Source organism: Macaca mulatta, chromosome 4 (assembly GCF_049350105.2).
Source record: "Macaca mulatta isolate MMU2019108-1 chromosome 4, T2T-MMU8v2.0, whole genome shotgun sequence".
Lineage (NCBI taxonomy): Eukaryota > Metazoa > Chordata > Mammalia > Primates > Cercopithecidae > Macaca > Macaca mulatta.
Window position 1 is genome coordinate 181904250 of NC_133409.1, and position 12009 is coordinate 181916258.

The following is a 12009-nucleotide window of genomic DNA, read 5'->3' on the forward strand; positions in this document are numbered from 1 at the left end:
TTATGTGCATAAACCTTAGAGCTAATAGGACCTATTTCTATTTTGACAATATAAACATGGAAGACAGAGAATCACTGAGCTGAAAAAAACAATTGAGCAGATGAATTATCTTTATCTTTTTCCATCTGGTTATGCTTGAAAAGAAAATAAGGAGATTAAAAACTTTTTTGTTAGTCTCATTTCAATAACAATTTTGCCGTGTATGTTTTTGGTTTAACAGATGACTTTTTTTTTTTTTTTTTTTGAGATGGAGTTTTGTTCTTGTTGCCCAGGCCGGAGTGCAGTGGCGCGATCTCAGCTCACTGAAACCTCTGCTTCCCAGATTCAACCGATTCTCCTGTCCCAGCCTCCCAAGTAGCTGGGACCACAGGCGCCTGCCACCATGCCTGGCTAATTTTTGTATTTTTAGTAGAGACGGTGTTTCATCATATTGGTCAGCCTGGTTTCGAACTCCTGACCTCAGGCAATCCGCCCGCCTTGGCCTCCCAAAGTGCTCGAATTACAGGTGTGAGCCACCATACCTGGCCAACAGATGAAAATTCTTATGGGAGATTCAAGACATCTCGTTCAGTATACAGCCTAGGTTTTTAGTGTTCCTCCTATAGTTTCTAAACGTGTAGGGTGTTTTCCCTTTAAAGACCAAGTAAGTTAATTGCACTAATCAGTAATATCAGAGGTTTATATTTCTTGGCATGAATGATAGAATATGCATGTTGGCAAAGACCTATATGACTTCGATTTGCAACATAAATAGTATAATCCTGTAGATCAAATTCCAGGTAGTTTAGATAAAAGTTACTGAAGGTATCTTTCCCCCAAGTGTCTGCCTCATGGTAAACTGTGTAATTTGTGTAACAATTATAGGTTGATTGATGAGGATTTGACTTCCTCATTAAAGGTTAAGGTGCACATTTACTATTATTAATGCTGATTACCATTTGTTGAGTATCCACTCTGTACCATATACTAAATATTTCCCATACTCAACAAATAGGTTTGGGTGTGCAGTATATATATAGATATATAGACATAGATATATATAAATTAGAATTTCATCCTAATGTCCTACAAGGCCTGCAAGCCCAAGTCCACTGAATTTACTCTACAGATGAAGAAACAGAGGCTCAAATAGATGAATTACCTAGTGTGGGATTATACAACTATTGAGTGCACAGTTGAGGCCTAATTTAAGACCGTTTGACCTCAAACTCTGTCCTTTCCATGATTTCACACTGTCTGTCCTTTGCCCCAAAGATAGGCCCAGACGCGATGAGTAGCCGGACAATTTCCAGTGGAAGTTTAATTTCACATCAGCTTAAGGAATCCAAACCAACCACATGTTCTCCTCCGGCCACCCCCTCCATCAGTTCTGCAGTCTACTTGTTGCTCTGGAAGCCACCTGTCTGAGGGTCCCAGGAGCCTCCATCCCTGCCCCTTACTGGTCTTCCAACTTGTATTCCAACTCTCCCAAGGCAGTCCCTAGAGAGCCCTGGACAGGGTGGGCAGCCTCTCCCGACCTGGGCACCTTCAACTCAGGCTGAAATGAAGGGACCGGAGGACCAGGGGACAGGGAACAAGAGGCCTGGCCAAGGCTCTCAGACCCCCACCCTCCTGCGGAGTGTGACTGACAGGCCCATCCTCCTGGTCGGGCCCTGCCTTCTTGATTGTGACCACCCCCTGGTCTAGCCCCACAGCCCCTGCTCTCTCCTGACTCTTCCCAGCAACATTTAAGAAGGTTCAAGCATTTTTGCTTATAAAGGCAGGGTAAGCTTCTCTGTGCCTTCTGTTTGTTTCCAGCTCTCCCCAGTCTATCTTCTCCCTTCGTAGTCAGTGTTTTTGAGGGGAATGTTTATCTTTGTCACAGTCCCTGCTCCCGTCCCCCAGCCATACCCCATTTCCTCAGCCCATCCCTGCCTATCACAGCCCCTCACTTCTCTGCGGTGATGCACCCCAGGGTTACTGTTGGTCCAGCTGCTGTATCAGACCTTATTATCCCCGACTTCCCTGCTGTAATGGACCTATACTACACCTCCTCTCTTCTTAACACACGTATTTTGCCTGCGTGATTCCACCTTCCCCAATTCTCTTCTTCGCAGATTCCTTTACTCATGTTTTCAGCACACCTGTCACCTCCTCGGCTCTCCTGCCCTCTCCCTCTCCTCAGGAGCACTTTTCGCAACACCCCAGGAACTGCACCATTCTCCTGTCTCACTCCTCCACATAAATAGAGTTTCACATATGCTTAATTTTTGCACACTTCTTTCACCTGAATTCCAAAGAGGACCCTTATGCCCCTAAATTAAGAACACACTCTCCTGGATGCTATTGTCTATTCCCAGGGCTGTAAAAATTATCTCCGTGCTGACATTTCCTATCTACATCTCCAGCCCAAATGATTCCTGAACTCCAGACAAGCGTATGCACCTGCTTCCCTGTCAGCCGCCCTTAGACGTCCTATCAGTGACTCAAACTGAGCGTGTCCAAAACCCAACTCTGCACTGTGGTCTGGGCCAAGGATAGTGCCTATGGTGTGTTTTGGGTAAGTTAGAAAAATGCACACTTTCCTCAAAATACCTTCTTTTCATTGGTGAAAAATTATTATCATTGATATACAAAGTTTTTATGACTGTGACATGAATGGCATCCCCTTTATGTGTGCATTGCATGAAGAGCCTGAATGGCTGCATGCATGCACACACACACACAGTGCAAAGCCAGCTCCTCCTTAGTTCCCTGGCTACCCAGATGGCCTCACTGCCCATCCAGGGTCCTCCTCCTGACCTCCGCCTCCTGCGGTCTCCCAGCCTGCAGGGACCCTGCCTGCTCTCCGTCCCCACCATGGCACACTGATTCAGTGCTTTTGCCTCACTCGGATGGTGGCAGTAGCCTCTAGCATTGCTGCTGGTTGTGTCCCCTCCATTCTGTTCTTCCCAGAGCTACCATAATCATCTTTGTAGAGGATGATGTCAGTCTCTTGCTAAAGGCATTTTGGCTACTCCCCACTATGCAGAGTGAGGTCCTCGTGGTCTGGCTCATGTCTACCTCACTCCCTGACATCCTTTGCTACATGCCACTGGTCCTCCAGTGCGTGTATGTGGACGATTTGCCCTTCCCTGAGTAGGCTTGTTTCCCCTGGCTCCATGCTGGTGCACGTGCTGCTCCTTCCATCCGAAGGCTTCCTTTCCGCTCCCTGGCTCTTTAACTGCAGCTTGTTCATCGTTCAGGTTTCAGTGTGAGACCACTGCTTCCAGGAAGCTTCTCTCAATCCTGGCAGCCTGAGCGCAATACACCTCGTATGTGCCCACATGGTATCTGGGACTCACCTCCACGTTTACAGGGAGAGCCGAAGTGCAGGGACTATGTTGTGCCTTTGCTTTTTCTCTAGTGCTATGGTGCCTGGCAGGTACTGAGGTGCCCACAAAACTTTGCAACTGCACTAAGGTCCATGGAAGAATTTCATCTTACCCTTGGATTGCCTACTCATATAATTCATCTAGAATCTCTTTATTGTATTGAAAGCGTACGAGAAACCAAAAGCCATAGATAGAAAAGTATGACATCCATTATTGAAATACATAAGCAACTCAAGCAACTCAATAACAAGAAAACAAATAACCCAATTTAAAAATGGGTAAAAGACTTGAATAGACATTTCTACGGATACTTACAAATGGCCAACAAGTATATGAAAAAATGCTCGGCCGGGCGCGGTGGCTCAAGCCTGTAATCCCAGCACTTTGGGAGGCCGAGACGGGTGGATCACGAGGTCAGGAGATCGAGACCATCCTGGCTAACATGGTGAAACCCCATCTCTACTAAAAAATACAAAAAACTAGCCGGGCGAGGTGGTGGGCGCCTGTAGTCCCAGCTACTCGGGAGGCTGAGGCAGGAGAATGGCGTGAACCCGGGAGGCGGAGCTTGCAGTGAGCTGAGATCCAGCCACTGCACTCCAGCCTGGGTGACAGAGCGAGACTCCGTCACAAAAAAAAAAAAAAAAAAAATGCTCAACGTCACTAATCGTCAGGGAAATGCAAATTAAAACTGCAAGAAGATATCATCTCATACCTGTTAGAATGGCTACTATCAAAACCACAAAAGATAAATGCTGATGAGGATATGGAGGACAACAACCCTTGTATACTGTTGGTAGGAATGCAAATTAGTACTATCATAGGATCCAGCAATGCCATCACTGGGCGTATATCCAAAGAATATGAAATCAGCATGTTGAAGAGATCTCTGCACCCCCATGTTCATTGCAGCACCATTCACAATAGCCCAGGCATGGAATCAACCTAAGTGTTCATCAGTGGATGAATGGAGAGAGAAAAGGTGGTATAAATACACAATGGAATACTATTCAGCCATAAAGAGAAGGGAATCCTGTCATTTGCAACAAGGTGGATGAACTTGGAGAACATTTGGCAGAGTGAAATAAGCCAGACACAGAGACAAATACTGCCTGATTTCACTTATATGTGGAATCTAAAAAAGTTGAACTCATAGAAATAGAGACTAGATGGTGGTTAACAAAGACTGTGTGTGGGGGTGTTGGAGAGATCTTGGTCAAAGGGTGCAAAGTTTCAGTTAGGAGAAATACATACTGGAGATCTGTTATACAGCATGATGACTATAGTAAATAATAATGCATTGTGTGCTGGAAAATTGCCAACAGAGGAGATCCTAAATGTTGTCACCAAAAACAAACAATAAGTATATGTTGATGGGTATGCTGATTAGCTTGATTTAATCACCCATAATGCATGCATACCAAATCATCACTTTGTCTACAACCATATATAAAATAAAGAACTAATCAGTCTTTAACCTGAGCCTGGTGCTGTACAAACCCTCAAATATGGGAGACCTGCCCTTCCATGATCTCTGCTTCATTTATTGTGGCATTAAAAAGTTCCTTTCATAAAGGAGACTATTAATCTCTCTCTATCTCGCTCTATCTTCCTCTATATCCCAGAATTAATTCTAGGTGTAACTTTAGCTGATAGAAATGCAGAGTCTTCAGGATGAACCACACAACTTTATTATGCTCTTAGAGTTCAGGTTTATCCACTGTTCATTTCCATCTCTAAATAATAACAGCTAAATTTAACTAGTGCTAACTATGTGTCAGGCACTGTTCCAAGAACTTTGCATATAATCACTCATTTAACCTTTACAAGAATGCTGTGAGGTCATTACTACTATTATCCCCATTTTATGGGAGGGGAAGCTGAGGTACAGAGAGGTTACCTGCTCAAGGTTACAACAGATGACACATGGCAGAGCTGGGATTCAAACGTGGGCAGGCTGGCCTCAGAGTCCACGCTCTTAATCACTGAACTACAGTCTGTCGGCTCTGGAATCTTTAACTTTAGAAGTCAGCTTTAGGCACGAGAGCTATTACTGGATTGAAGATCCCATGGTAGGATCCCTGGGACCACCCCTGTCCCCAGGCAAAGGCCAGTGACTCAACACCTGAGCCTCTAAACCATGGGGATCCCCGTCTCAGCCTCTGTGGTGTGCTGGAGCAGGCTCCTACTAGCTCATGGCACAGCAGCCAGGGGTTGCGTGTGCAGGAACGTCCCATCCAGTGTTTAGCTGCTGATGGTTTGAGGTGGGCCATTGTGGGTACATTTTCACCCTGGAATTTAGCAAATGCTACAAGTCAGAGGCCATCTCCTAGATCACTGTCCCTACTGCAGGATCCCAGTCTTGACTGAAAGGGCCTGGTGTGGATGCAGAGAGCCTGCAGGGCTGAACTGCGGTGGGGGTGAGTATTAAATGCTTTCAGCTGCCCTATCTGCTAGAAGGTTCTCTCTGAAGGCACGGGAAGTGCTCAGCTCAATGCATGGCAGCCGAGACATGCCCCCACCAACCCGGGGACCTCTTAACCAGTCACCCCCTTGTCTCTCTGGTCTCTGCTGGAATCATTCCCAGGCAGGTGTATCCCACCATTCCCAGAGTTTCCTCATGGCCTTCAGCACTAGTCACTCTCAGCAGTAGCTGGCTGGACACAGCTCGCCCTGTATCTGCTGCTTTCTGTTCACCATCTCACCTCCCTCCTCCCCTACTGGTATTTCTGGCACCTACCAAGTTAACTTGTGTTCCAACTCTTTTACTGAGAGAGGGGTTGAGCGGATGGGTCCCCCCCCACCTTGCCACAGCAGGGAGTCCCCTGGCAGCTGAGGGTGCAGCCCGGCTTGATCTCCACTTCAGGGCCAGGAAGCTTGGCTGCCATAAAATCACATTTGCTGCATGAATTTCATTTGCTTGTGGTGAGAACATTTAAGATCTCCTCCCTTAGCAATTTTGTTATGACCCTGCTGGTTATCACAAGGGTCACGGATTGTTTCATTCATACCCATTCCCACCTCTGCTAGTGAGGTGGGAGGCTGAGGCAGGGGAACGGCATGAACCCGGGAGGTGGAGGTTGCAGTGAGCCGAGATCGCGCCACTTCACTCCAGCCTGGGCGACAGAGTAGGACTCTGTCTCAAAAAAAAAAAAAAAGAAGAAGAGATAAAATGCTAAGAATGGCAGCAGGGTTTTCTTTTTACAGACTGCCGTTTGTCTTCTCCCCGTGCTGGGGCTGCCCCTGCGCCTCTTGCTCCTTATTTTGAAGACTTGATACTGTGGCTTTGCTGCCCCACTGCTGGCTTTCATGGTGCATGACCCGGCCTGCCCACCATGCCTTCCTTGCCTCTCTAGAGATAACTGCATGGCAGGCCCGGGGAGAACCCTTTTCTCCAGAGAAGATGTAAAGTCTAAAAGGGTTCCCCTTAAGGAAAGGAGTGACGTGCACCCATTATCATCATCCTGACACAGCTGAGAGGGCTTGGGCTGTCGGCGTCTAAGTAGGCGTCCCCCGAGCCTCCTCCAGGAGAACAGCGTGAACATTGCTGAAGGTGCAAGACTCAAGGCTTCTCTAGTAGGACACGTCAGGGAAGCTGTCTGTTTGAACCAGTCTGCTCCCTGGGTCTGGCAGGGAACAGAGAATGGAGCTGATATGTTCGAGGACATGGATCCTGTTTATCCTTTAGATTCCTTCTGACTTAGAGCTAAAGCCTGGCTTTGGCTACTGGGCAGGCTTAGCACTAACAAAGTGTTTTCCTTCTCCAGTAGGGCAGAGAGAGGAAGTGAGGGGAGGGAGTGAGGAGCCTGGACCTCAGCAGTCCTACCTGTTTGCTCTGCATCACTCCCGTTTCCCTGGAGCCTGGGTTCTGAATATAGATTGCATATTTTATTAAGCCTGTGTTTGGTTTATCACTTTGGTAAAAAGCTGTAGGCAGCAGCAAACTGATCTGTTAAAGGAATTTAAAAGCGCATTTATTTAAGTACAGATGGTCCCCGACTTATGATAATCCAACTTACAATTTTTCAACTTTGCAATGGGTTTATTGGGTGGTGACCCCACTGTAAGTTTTGGAGTGTCTACACACTGGCATTGATTCACATCCTGGGACAAAGGAAGAGGGACCCCCAGAAGGGAAAACTGATCGTGACCTATGGGTGGCAGAACTTAACATCACATTTGCTGTATGGATTGAATGTACTGCTGGTCACCACAAGTGTCATGGATTGTTTCATTCACACCCAACACCTCTGCTAGTTAGGTGCAGAAAATACAGGCTAAGATTGACAACAGGGTTTTCTTTTTGCAGACTGCCATTTGTGTTGTCTGCAGACAGCTGTGTTCAGTACACACACTGAGTCCTCCAAGGCTCACAAGCTGGTTCACTTGGACCTTGCAATTAACAGAGGTGTGAGGAAGGGGACATTGTGTTTGTCATGGATTAATATTCCCTGTGTCTCTCCGCCCAGTCCCCCTTCCCCCATTTTTTTCCTTTTTGTAGAACTTATGCCCTGTTTTTATTATGTAACAACAGAATGACTCAAAGGGTGATATTTCAGGCAGGAGAGTGAGCTGGGGTGGGGGTTTGGGATTCGTGAGGCAAACAGAAAAGTGTGTGGAGAGAGATCTTATCGAGAGAATTTGGGCTCCCTTCATGAATCACTCTGTGCAAACAGCCAGCTATTGGACCTGCATGTGGGCTGGGTCTCGATTCTGTTGAATCAACTGTGACTAAAAGATATGGTAGTTTTAATTTCCTGTGACTCATGAAAGAGCCTTACTGGGCAAGATTTCTTCTCGGCCCCAATCTTTTAGCTGAAACACTTCAACTTTGCTCATGGAAGAGGGGACTTGGGCTGCCAGACATCTCTTTTCAGTCACACCTCATCGTGAGGTTGCATTTTAGATAACATGGGCGCAGACTCATCTTTGCTGGATCCAAATTGGCTGACTTAGCCTACTGATTTCAACCCCCTGAATGAGCTCAACAAATATTTCTAAAGTAGGTGCTGAAGTCACACAAGAGTGGAGAAGGTGCTTGTCGAAGTCTTTACCTTTCTCAACTCCAGGGAGAGGAACTACCTGGGCTTGAGGGTTTGTTTCAGCAAGAATCTAGAATGAGCCACATCATTTTGCACTTAACCATGATGAGGTCTTTTATTGCATTTATAAATGTCCCCAGAGGCTATTACTCAAAAGGGCTCAGCTAATAAATAGGAGAACTAATAATTACTTTTTTCAGATTGCTGACTGTGTGTAACTGCCGCAAGGGGTCAAAAGTGCCTGGTTTGCACAACATCTCCCCGGCATTCTTACACGTGTGGTTATGGAATCAGGGTGCAGGGAGGGGTCATGGAGCAGAGGGAATTGCTTGTGCTCGATCTGTTTCACATTGGAGCTGCTTTTGGAAACCCGGCCCAGGGAAGGTGAGTGTGTCGGATAGCTTGGGTGGGGCCACAGAGTCCTGTGTGTGTCCAATCTCAGTCCCCCTCTGGGGACTTTTCCTTGCAGGTGCTCATCCAGGCCTTAAAGGTTGGCAGCATCCCCCAGGAACTACCCTGTGGACAAATCCAGGCTTCCGGAAGCACGTGATTCTACAGAAATGCCACATTCTCTTCCATGTGTGCTGTGGGCTCTGAGTCCCCCTTTGCTTCCTCAGCCTATGTACCTGCTGAAGAAGACAGTGTAACTGAACGTGGGGAGGGTTCATGCTGGCATGGTTCCCCTTTTAGATGCCGGTGCTTGACGCATGCCTGTATTGAAGCGCAGCAGGCACCAGGGCCATAGACTCTAGGCTTTGCCCAGAGTGGGAAGGGGCTGCTACATACTGTGTCTGATTTAAGAGGTGCTGGGAAGTTTAGCTTTGCTCTGAAAACACAGCCCCCTAACTAGCCCTAGTTAGTGGAAATGCTGCAAATAAAGCTGTATCTCCTTTAAGGTAAACTGTTGTTGGGAAGGTGCCCTGCTTTGGGCAACTCAGCAAGTGTTACCCTTCACTCTATGAGAATGGCTTTGTGGAGTCAGGGCTGTTGAGGCATAATTCACATACAGCAAAAACTTCCACTTTCTAGGCACTGAGTTTGGCCAGTGTGTGCAGTCCTGAAGCCACATCAGGATGTAGAGTGTTTCCCTCACCCCAAGGTCCCCTGTGCCCTTTAGAGCTGTGCCCACATAGCCCTCAGCAACCGCGGATCTGATTTCTGTTCCTTCTGCCGTTTTCAGCGTGTCATGTACATGGAACCTAAGGAGGTAACCTTTTACCCAGCCTGAGACCTCAGAGGGTGTTCATACTGGGGACCAGCAGCCCGTGGCGTTTATCCCCGAGATGGGGAGAGAGCTACTGCCTGCAGAGTGGCTGCTGCTGCCTTGCATGGCCCCTGGCTTCTGCCTCCCTCCATCCCCCAGCTGGGCACAGAGGTTGCCAAAAGGGCCAGTAGAAGGAGAAGCGTTCATGGAGGACAGGGGCAAGAGCGGGCTGACCATGCTGGCTTCCTCGCCTTGTGTCTGGCTGACTGCACAGGCATGGGGAGGTAACCAACAACAGAAGCAGATCTAGACGAACGAGCAAAGGAAGACTCGACTGAAAGGGTTTCCCCAGCATGGAGAGGAGCTGAGGAAGCTCCAGGGCCCACAGCGGAAGCTGGTGGACCATTTCACTAGGACCCCTGGAGCAAATCAGTCTGACTTGTGTTTGGCCCCTGAATGCCCCTGCTCAAGGCTCAGAGTCCTGGAGAATTGAGGGCAACCCCCACACCGCATGCCATAGATGGCGGCTTCCCCGGAGGGAGTCAGGGTGCTGGGACTACAGTACGCCTCCTACAGATGTTGACTTCCCCAGGAGAGTACCAGCTCCCCTAAGTAAGGGAGGGTCTATTTGTGGGGATGATAGTGTCACCCCTTATTATTCATACGTTCCCTGGGCCTGAGAACTTACCTGGGATACACTTTGTTAAATACTAATATTTATTCTTATTTGAGTTGTTTTTCTCAGGGCTTTTCTCTAGTTGCCATATTTATCTTCCTTCAATGTTTCCACATTTAGATTTAGTATTCTCATGTTATATTTGTACGAACACATATACATGTGTTCCCATGACTTGAGGCCCTTGGTGCTAATTACATTGTTATTTTTATGTTCTATTTTCCTTTATTAATTTTTTTAGAGGCAGGATTTTTTTCTCCGTCACGCAGGCTGGAGTGCAGTGGCACCACCATAGCTCACTGCACCTTGAACTCCTAGGCTCAAACGATCCTCCCACCTCAGCCTCTCAAGTAGCTAGGACTACAGGCACAAGCCACCATGCCTGGCTACTCTTTTGTTGTTCTTGTTATTTTTTTGTAGAGAAGGCATCTCACTCTGTTGCCCAGGCTGGTCTTGAACTGCTGGTCTCAAATGATCTTCCTACCTTGGCCTCCCAAAGTGCTGGGAGCACCCAGGCGATTGCATTTTTAGGTTATATCAACTCTGCTACCCTGAGAATTGCTTTTGGACTTTGTTCTTAAATAAACAAAGGACTGAGCTGATCCTGTCAACCCAGAGCAGCGGCCTGGAGCCACCGTGGGACCCAGCCCCGAATGTCTTGCTTATGATGAAATCGCTTGAAAATAGCCCAGCTTCTGTCTCCTGCCTGTGAAGTCAGCTTGCTCCTCTAATTCCCAAAGCTGGGATTTTGTGAGAAACTTAAGTTGTCAGGAGCACAGTGGGGGAAAGACAATTGGAAATACATGCTACAACCCATTAGGATGACGCGTTGTGTATGTCCATTGTACCCCAAGGCATCCAATATATTAAAGTGTCTGTAAGTACTTTAATCATGTTGAAGAATGGCATACTGAAACTTGTCCTTGAGACTCACACTTGATCTCAAGTTGATTGAGTTTAGGGAAAAGAAACAAAAAACACATTAGCATGTTATTTTTGACATTATATGAGGGTTTTCATTGATGTGAACTGTAGGGAGGTGTGTGAGACATATTCCAGCCCAACCCTTGTCCTTAGGAGGCTTGCAGGGATGACCCGCTTCCCTAAGGTCACCCAGCTGTGAGACACAGCTGGAATTTAGACTAGGGTCTCTTTAGTGTCTTCATTCTGAGTTCTTTCTTGAAGGGGCAACTTCTGTGATTTTGAGCATGACCAGACATTTAACTGCAGTGGGCAGAGCCAGCCAAAGTTTGCAAAACTTTTCTACTTCTTCCTTCATGGCTAGAAATTGGTGATCAGAAATAACAAATACATGTCAAAGATGTTTAATTGTATAGCATTTTGGGTTTCAAACAGATATGATAAAAAGGTTCAATTATGGCAAGCCTTCAAAGTTAAACTGTTCCTGAAAACAGTGACAAAGAGGGTCCAGGAATGGTAAGGGAAATGTGGTATTATGTTAATGTTTATGTTTGGCTGCAGTTCACCAAAAACGAAGGTTGATACAATTCTCTTTTCCAGGCTGTGTATAAGTTGGCAAATGACAGGAACAACATTTGCTTCTAATCACCCATCCATCTTAATAATGTCGAACAGATACAGTGCAGAAACTATTGCACAACCACCAGCATTTCATGACATCAGAATCCTTGCCAATTTGAAAGAGGTCCTTGTATCCGGGGAGAGTTACATCTTTATGTTTTTGATCATGATCCTCTTGGAAGCTACTTATTAGGG

General features: G+C 46.8%; 1 long non-coding RNA gene across 1 annotated transcript; it reads left to right on the forward strand.

Annotated features, from left to right (window-relative positions):
• Positions 1–500: 500 nt before the first annotated feature.
• On the forward strand, positions 501–11094 carry LOC144340766 (uncharacterized). The gene is made up of 2 exons (XR_013417092.1): positions 501–8776; positions 8862–11094. It is a non-coding gene; the product is annotated as an uncharacterized LOC144340766 (long non-coding RNA).
• The last annotated feature ends 915 nt before the right edge of the window (positions 11095–12009 follow it).